The sequence below is a fragment of the Cryptomeria japonica genome, chromosome 6, assembly GCF_030272615.1.
Source record: "Cryptomeria japonica chromosome 6, Sugi_1.0, whole genome shotgun sequence".
NCBI lineage: Eukaryota > Viridiplantae > Streptophyta > Pinopsida > Cupressales > Cupressaceae > Cryptomeria > Cryptomeria japonica.
In genome coordinates this window covers 554,996,733-555,006,176 of record NC_081410.1, presented here as the reverse complement: position 1 = coordinate 555,006,176, position 9,444 = coordinate 554,996,733, and positions in this window count along the sequence as shown.

Here is a 9,444-nt window from a genome sequence, read left to right as displayed (position 1 = left end):
AAGGTTTGGCCAAAAGCAGCTTTTTATCTTTCTCATAGAAAAAGCTTCCACATAGGATTTTTCTACTATCCTTAGCAATCTCAAATTTAGCAACAAAAAAACCTTTAGCCATAGGGAAAATATGAAAGGTACCCGAAATGAGAGGATCCTAGTGTTGGGAGATCCATTTGTGCAACTGGGGGAGGCTGGCCCAGATTCCTTTAAATCTACAGATAATGGTATGCTTTGTAAAAATATTCACATTGTTCTCTATCTCCCGTTCAGATGCCTCATTCACATTGATTGATGTACATTATTGTTATTTCATGCCCTAGATCAATTTTTTATCATCTGGTAAATATTTGGTGTGTTTGGGTGAAGTTTCTTTGAAAGCAGTGTGGTTTTGTAGTCCTTGTTGGCACCTTGTTTGGGAGTATTTTGGGTTTTGGTGCAATTTGAGTTGCAGGAGCTCATTATTAGCCTTGAGACCATGGAATTTTTGTTTTGGATATGTTGTTATCATATCTGTTAATAATAAATGCTTATTTGAGAGGTTTGGTGATGTTGCATGAAAATTAAATTTATTTAAATTTATGAGGAGTGGTTCACATAATTTTACTTTTCTCCAATTTGAATGGTTTAATTGATAGCTTTTGCAATGACATGCTTTTAATGGAAAAAAGTATTGAAACTTTTTGAAAGATCATCCATACAAATGTCTCTTTGTATATTAGCAATGGTCATAAGGATAAAAGAACTTGAAAGGTCATCCATGTAAATATTAATTTAAATTTGTGTTATAAATATCAATTTAAACTTGTATTTTAGATCCAAATTAAAGGAGAAACCAACAAAAATCTATAAGATATCATATATATATATATATATATATATATATATATATATATATATATATATATATATATATATATATATATATATATATATATATATATATATATATATATATATATATATATATATATATATATATATATATATATACCCTTAAAGAATTAGTTGGCATAAGTATATTTATCGTCTGAAAACTAAAAATCCTTGTTATACATGTGCATCCTTGTTCTTATCTTTTTTCTATCATGTTAAGAAAGCTAAAACATGGAATTGTCACTTTCTTTTTAACTTTTTTTAAGGTGTATGTATTCTTTTGTTTCTTACCTTCTGTAACATAAAATCGAGGCATTTTCGTCACCTTACATCATGTAAGTGAAAACGATATTTTCACAGTTATGTAAAGATAAAAGAGGAAAATTAACAACCTTTTAGAAGAGACATTGGGGTAAACAAAACCTTTTTTTTTACTAGTTTTTGTTGTTTTTGTTTTGTATTTTTGACGGTTTGAGTTTGTATTATTGTAGCTACTTGTGGATTTGATTGTGTTCAAGAATTTTTAACCTCTAGCATCAGGGTGATCTATCATCACGATGATCAATGATGCTAAAAATTCTTTAATGCTACAATAATTTTATGGATACGTCAATAGATATCAAATAATCTTTATTTAGAGTGAAATTAGTTTCTAGATTAGTTGTGTATAAGCTTTTTGTATCAATGTTGCAGACCAAGCACAATTAAAGGAAGGGATGAGAGAGAAAATGAGGCACAAAAATCAAGAGATCAAGATGGTCAAAGGTTCGAAGGGAAGGAACTAAAAAGAAAGAGAATGCAAAAAGAATAAACAAAAATAATAAAAAATGACAGCAAAAGAAAGAATAGAAAATAGCAAACCAAGAACAATAAACAACAAAGACAAAAAAATAAAAAGTCAAAAAAAGAATCAAGAAAAAATTAAAAAATATATAAGAAACCTAACTTGTAAAGTAAATAAATTAATAAAATAATGAAATAATTAACTAAAAATAAAAAATAAATGACAAAAAATAAATAGTAGAATATATATATATGCAAATACATAGACACAAAAATGATATTAATTTAAAAAATAAAAACACATCCACACACATGCAAAGAAATGAAGGTCTAAAAACATAAAGACAAAAAAACCGAACACACACACACACACACACACAAATATGTATGTATGTATGTATGTATATGTGTGTGCATGCACACACACACACACAAACACATGTAAAGAAATGAAGGTCTAAAAACAAACAAACAAATGAATATAAATATAGATATAGAGAAATAAATTTGTGTGTGTGTGTGTGTGTGTGTGTGTGTGTGTGTGTGTGTGTGTGTGTGCGCGCAAGGGAGCTGAGGGACAACAATATTAGAGAACGAAACTGACAAGCCAGGAGACGAAGAGGGGCAAGGAGGAAAGGACAAGGATAAGAAAGAAAAAGAAGACTAACGGAGCTTGGATAATAAGGGTTGCTAGGATACACTGAGACTCCAACTGTCGTCTTGGTTAAGGTTGGAAGGGTGATTGTAGATCTCAATAGCTTCCTTGAGCTTTCTTTTGAAGAAGTTATCTTCTTTGAACAAGATTTGGGTGCTCTCAAGACAAATATGGTGCTTGGTAGAGAGGGAGTGGTCTGCAAGGGCTGACTTGAGGATCCACTCATGCTTGATATCTATGCTATGTTCTTTGGTTCTAGTGCAAAATGAGCATCCAATATTGCCTATATAAGGCATGCCACATGAGCAAACAATCTTGTAGACACTGGAATCAAGAAAGACATCTCTCTTATCTTTGAGAGGAGGGATGCAATTCTTCAGCATAGAGAAAGGCTTAAATGAACATCGAAGACCTTTTTTAAGGAGAATCTTGGCAATTTTGTGGGAAATGCCTTCAATGTAAGGAATGGAAGCACTAGGGAGGACCTGAGGATTGGTCGACATGGTTAAGGCATGGAAGTGAGATTTGGCTTGGTTGAAGGCTCTAAATATTTTCTTGTTGGTGTATCCATTCAAAATCAAGACATGACGAAGATGGTCCAACTCTTGGCAAAGGTTCTCCTCATCACAAATGCAATAAGCTCTCATGGAAAGATTCTTAAGAACACCAATTTTTTCCATGAGAGCTTATCACATTTGTGATGAGGACAACCTTTGCCAAGAGTTGGCCCATCTTCGTCATGTCTTCATTTTGAATGGATACACCAACAAGAAAATCTCTAGAGCCTTCAACCAAGCCAAATCTCGCTTCCATGCCTTAACCATGCCGACCAATCCTCGGGTCCTCCCTAGTGCTTCCATTACTTACATTGAAGGCATTTCCCACAAAATTGTCAAGATTCTCCTTAAAAAAGGTTTTTGATGTTCGTTTAAGCCTTTCTCTATGCTGAAGAATCGCATCCTTCCTCTCAAAGATAAGAGAGATGTCTTTCTTGATTCCGATGTCTACAAGATTGTTTTCTCCTATGGCATGCCTTATATAGGCAGGACTAGATGCTCATTTTGCACTAGAATCAAAGAACATAGCATAGATATCAAGCATGAGCGAACCCTCAAGTCAGCCCTTGTAGTCCACTCCCTCTCTACCAAGCACCATATTTTTCTTGAGAGCACCCAAATCTTATTCAAAGAAGATAACTTCTTCAAAAGAAATCTCGAGGAATATATTGAGATCTACAATCACCCTTCCAACCTTAACCGGGACAACAGTTGGAGTCTCGGTGTATCCTGGCAACCCTTATTATCCAAGCTCCGTTAGTCTTATTTTTCTTTCTTATCCTTATCCTTTCCTCCTTGCCCCTCTTCGTTTCTTGGCTTGTCAGTTCCGTTCTCTAATATTGTTGTCCCTCGATTCCCCTGCACACACACACACACAAATTTATTTGTCTATCTATATTTATGTTCATTTGTTTGTTTGGTTTTTAGTTTGTTTATTTTTAGACCTTCATTTCTTTACATGTGTTTGTGTGTACTTATTTTTATAAATCCCCCCCCCCCCCTCTCTCTCTCTCTCTCACACACACACACACACACACACACATACATGTCGTGCCTATGAAGTGTGATACCTGCAACTGCAACACAAAACACTCAATAGATCATTACAAGCATGGTTAGCAAATAAGAAGCAAATGAAAGATGAACCATGATAAAGCGACCTATCGCCTCCTAAGAGATGCGAGTATGGATTTGCTCTTAGATCTGGATAAGCAATCCTAGTGACTTGACTACACCTAGATGGAGGATTTGAAATGATAATGATATGCAAAGATGAGATTGATTAAGCTAGATTGATCCAAGAGACTAATTAAGCTAAAGATATGCATGATTAAGCTATGATGATGATGCAATTAAGCTAGAAAAGAGATTGATTAAGCTACATGTTTCAACAATTATGCTAGAAAATGATCAAATTAAGCTAATGCAATTACCTATAGTAACAATGCTCAAATTGATATGCCTATAGTAACAATGCCTAAATTGGTAATGAGATGGGATCCTTTGTGCTCCAAAAGGGGGGATATTTATAGGATTTCCAAGGCCAGGGATGAGGTGGCAGGAATCAACGGTCAAGATTGAGTCTGAAGATATCAAGGGTGAAATTGGAGGAGGTTGAAGAAGAGGTTGGAGGAAGGGACACTTGTCATCTCTGTAGTGACAAGTGTCAAGGAGCCTTGCTCATGAGAGGGCAAGTGTCTAAGAAAGGAGATATGTGGCCAAAGTGCCATGTGTCTCAAGGGAAGAATATCCACACCATAAGAGGTTAGGATAAGGAGGTTAGAATGTGCAAGATAGGATAGGGTTAGGCAAACCCAAGGTTAGGTGGAATGGGTTAGGTTAGAGGGATGGTTAGGTTAGGTGGTTAGAAGTTAGGAGGCATGTGGGTAATTTGAATTTAAAAATTCAAATAATAGGAAAAGACTAATTAATTTTCAACAACTCATAAATTGATTGGTTTTAATTAATTAGGGGATTAGAAGAATTGATTGAAATGGGGGGAGGATTAATTAATTTGAATTAATTAATCAAAGGAGACCATGGAATGAACTTAATGAATAAATCCTTAGATTTATTAATAAGTAGATGAAAGGGAGAATTTAATCAAATTGCCTAATGAATTCAATTAAATTAGGAAGGGGGATTATTTAAATAATTGCTTATTTAATTAATTATCTTCAGACCATTTTTAGGTGTATACATTACATACATACATACGTGCATATTTATGTGTGTGTGTGTGTTCGGTTTTTTTGTCTGTATGTTTTTAGACTTTCATTTCTTTGCATGTGTGTGGGTGTGTTTTTTTTGTTTAAATTAATATCATTTTTGTGTCTATGTTTTTGCATATATATATATATATATATATATACACTATTTAATTTTTTTGTTCTATTTTTATTTTTAGTTAATTATTTCATTATTTTATTAATTTATTTACTTTTAAGTTAAGTTTCTTATATATTTTTAATTTTTTCTTGATTTAATTTTTGACTTTTTGTTTTTTTGGTCTTTGTTGTTTATTGTTCTTAGTTTGTTATTTTTTGTTCTTTCTTTTGGTGTCATTTTTTATTATTTTTGTTTACTCTTTTTGCATTCTCTTTCTTTTTGGTTCCTTCCCTTTGAACGTTTGACCATCTTGATCTCTTGATTTTTGTGCCTCATTTTCTCTCTCATTCCTTCCTTTTATTGTGCTTGGTCTGCAACTGAACATTTTATTTGATTTTTTTGGCTCTCATTATCCTGATGATGGATCATAGAGTGTGATCCGAAATGTTGATACAAAAATCTTATACACAACTAAATCCAGAAACTAATTTCACTCTATTCTATGTATTGTGGAAATCTATTAGCATTAATCTTTATTTAGTGCAACCATTTGATATTTTTCTTAAAAAATCAAGATAAATATCAACAATAAATCCCATAAAAATAAAATAAAAAATATGCCTTCTAAACAATTAGCAAAATAGTAAAAAATATTATTTTTTAACTATTTAAACAATAGTCTACAGTGAAAGGAAAGTTGTCATTTATGTCTGGATAAGGAAGAAAACAATAGTCTTAACCTTTTTTGTTTTTCTTTCATGGATAAGAATGACGGTACCATCACAGAGTTATACCTATCAACATAATAATGATGTGAGTCAATTCCCACCATTTAGAATGATTTCTTTATTGAGATTCGATATGAATTAACAATAGAGATTGACCCATAGTTAATGAATTAATAATGAAGATTGATCATATTCATGAGCTTGTCAAACCCTCACAAAATACCATGACTTTGACCTCTTGGACAACATTGTTGAAATTAATGTCAATAAAAGGAATTAGATTGGCACAATACTAATTAGAGGTGTTATATTGTTGTAATGAGATTGATATTGTGGTGATTAGAGGCAATAGTGTAGTAAAGTTTTTTGCCAGTACATAATTATTGTAATGCTAACATATATATCCCCTCGGGTCATCTCCTTAAGTGTCCTTAAAAATATTTATTAGATTTATAGAGTAGTATATAATAGTAAATTAGATTTATTAAATGTATTTGTGAAATTGTGATCTGGAGTAATATAGAGACATGTGAACTTGAAAGAAAAAATCCCTAAATGTGATCTTAATGATAGATAGAAAAATGGTTGATTATAGTTACTTATTATTAATTAGTTCAATGCAATATATTAGCTAGAGAATTCAGATAATTACATGATCACCACATTGGTAAAATTGCAATGTTTGATTCATAATGTGATGCGGGTCAATAAATGCACATAATTGTTTATATATAGATTCTCTTTCTTAGGAACCACATATGAGTTCCTAGATCTTATATAATAATTGTAGCATCGTAAATTGTAACCTTATACAATTTACACCACTTTTTTGCAATTACCTTAGTGTGACCCATTTTAGCTATCATCCAATCCTATTTATGACCTTTTACCTCAATATTGGTCAGAGATTACTTTAGTGGCGAATATTCGCCAATGACGAATTTTTCACGTCAGCAACCTGGGAAATGGCGAATATTTTGTACCGACTGGGGGTGGCCATGTTGCCAGAACATTATCAATTTCCATCAAATTCATGGCCCGATCGCCATATGTTTTATTTAATTAAATGTTTCTATGCGAGGATTTCACCAATACAATATACAGTGGACACACAGTAAATTTAATTTTTTTGCCTACACTTTTGGAGGTTTCCTTAATAGACAACCATAATTTACCTATAGGCATATGAAGATTTATTAGCCACGAGGACCAATTCACCTGAAATTTTGTCGACGCGTGTCTCCATTCACCCAAATTTTTGCCAACTATATTGTATTTGCCAATTATTTGGACGACCCATAATCGCCTCGAAAACTACATAAGTCATGTTATAGTTAAGCGGGATTCACCAAATATTTGTATACCATATAAAATTCCCATAGAATTCGCCATATAAGGATTGGTATAAATACATTCAAAGATCGGATCTATCTCTACACAATCTGGTGGGTTCTAGGCTCTGAATTCGTATCAATAGCGAAGTTTCAGACCAAGGAAAATCATTGTTGTTGACTGCATTGGCTACTGCTAGTGACCTAAAGGTGAGCGATCATATTTTTGAAGTGTTATAATATTATTCTGAATTTATCTATATCTATTTGCACTATTGAGTTCATTCTTATTCAGTGGCGACCCATCAGTGCCAAGTGGTCAATCGGGAGATTCAGACCTTAGACATCTAGATTGTAGGTCATAGGGCCAATGAAACATATATTATACTTTATAGTCTATTATTGCTTCTTCAACAAAATGATTTTTTTTTGCAGCCTTTCTTTCATTGGAGATGTCAAACAGGAAGAAGGGTAGGAAACTTGAATGTGGGGAAGGCCATGAGAGGTCAACAAAACGCAGAACGTTGTCTTCGTACTTTGGCTTTGGAAAAGATTGTGGTGAAAATCAGGAAGGTACATCATCAAAAGTACAAGTACAAAATTCACAACCTACACCGCATGTTGAAGACGTCGACGAACCTGATATCTCAGATTAGGATGATCTTGAAGAAGATTATCTGGTAGATACCCAAGTTAGCTAGAATGATATAATCGACTTGGGTGATAATGCCATAGATGATAATGCACATAAGGGGAAAAGAAAAGCCAGATCAAAAAAGGATCAACCAAAATAAAAAAAGGATCGGGAGTGGGATATGTCAGTGAGGAATTTTCAAATTAATTGGGCATCAAAGTATCCATTCATTGAACCAGTGGAGAATCCAATCAAAGGCGAGCCTCCAATAGAATGCAGGTGTAAGATTTGCACTTGGAAACATAACAAGAAAATTAGGTTGCAGCTAAAATTTGACACCATAGAAAAGCATATGGGTAAAGTTTATGAAAAACAAATGATAGACGGAGTTGAAAAATTAGTGATAAGATGGAATACAAAGGAGGAATGTAAGCATGTGAGGAATGTCAAAAAGTATTAATTTCATGATAAATACAGACAAAGCCTGCTGAAGTTAAAGGTTTTATTGAAGCTATTTTTGGAAAACCAATGCAAATAGAACAATTGGGAAAAGTTGTTCAGTTAAGTGTTATTTTTTATATTTTGAGCAGAGGGCATGCTATGACAGATTTCCCATCAATTCGTGGTTTATTACACTTTTTGAAAGTTCCTAGCTATCATAATAGGCACTGGTCAGTAAACAGTGGATGAGAATGGGCAAGTTGTCTTGTTGAGGTTGAAAAAGAAGACATAAAGGAAAAAATAAGAGAGCCAAACTTTATTGCATTTTGTTTAGACGAAGTTATGGCAATAGACAATACTTCCTGGGTATGCATGCATGTTTATACTGTACAGAACCATGCCCACCAACTTCATCTACTATTTGTTGCTAAAATGAAGGATAGTGCAACAAAGGAAAATTTATTTCAACTAGTAAAGAGATGTTTAATTGAATATGGAGGTATGGATGACATGACGATTGCCAAAAAAATTGGTGTGTGTTGGAGCAAATGGAGCTTCAATAATGCAAGGTCACATGAATTGTCTTTGTACAAAGATTGAAACTTCTTTTGCACTGTACATTATTGCAATTCATTGCATGGCTCACAAAATGAATCTAGCTTTTGAAATTGTGAGCAAGTCTTCTTCAGTAAAAAAAAATGAAATTTTAATCAGAGAGCTCTACTCACACTTCTGTCGAAGTCCCAATCGATTTATGGAATTTCAACACTTTGCTGATGGAATAACTGATGGGAACAAGATTCTCAAGTATAGTGATACTAGATGGATCTCTTTGGATGGTCCAACACATCTATTTTTTTTAGAATATCCATCCTTGATTGGGCTATTTCACACAACTCGCAACGAATCAGAGCCACCGAAATTTCTTGACCTTCTTCAAAGGTTAAGTAATCTAGAGACACTCTTAACTTTAGCAACTCTTCTGTCCATGCTAGAGGAAATGAGGAATATTATGAAGGTTGCCCAGAAAAGGGCTATGTATATTGCAGAATATGCTATGTTGTGTAAGTTGACATGCATGGCCCTCGAAAATCTCTATCAAAATCAACCAACACTACCT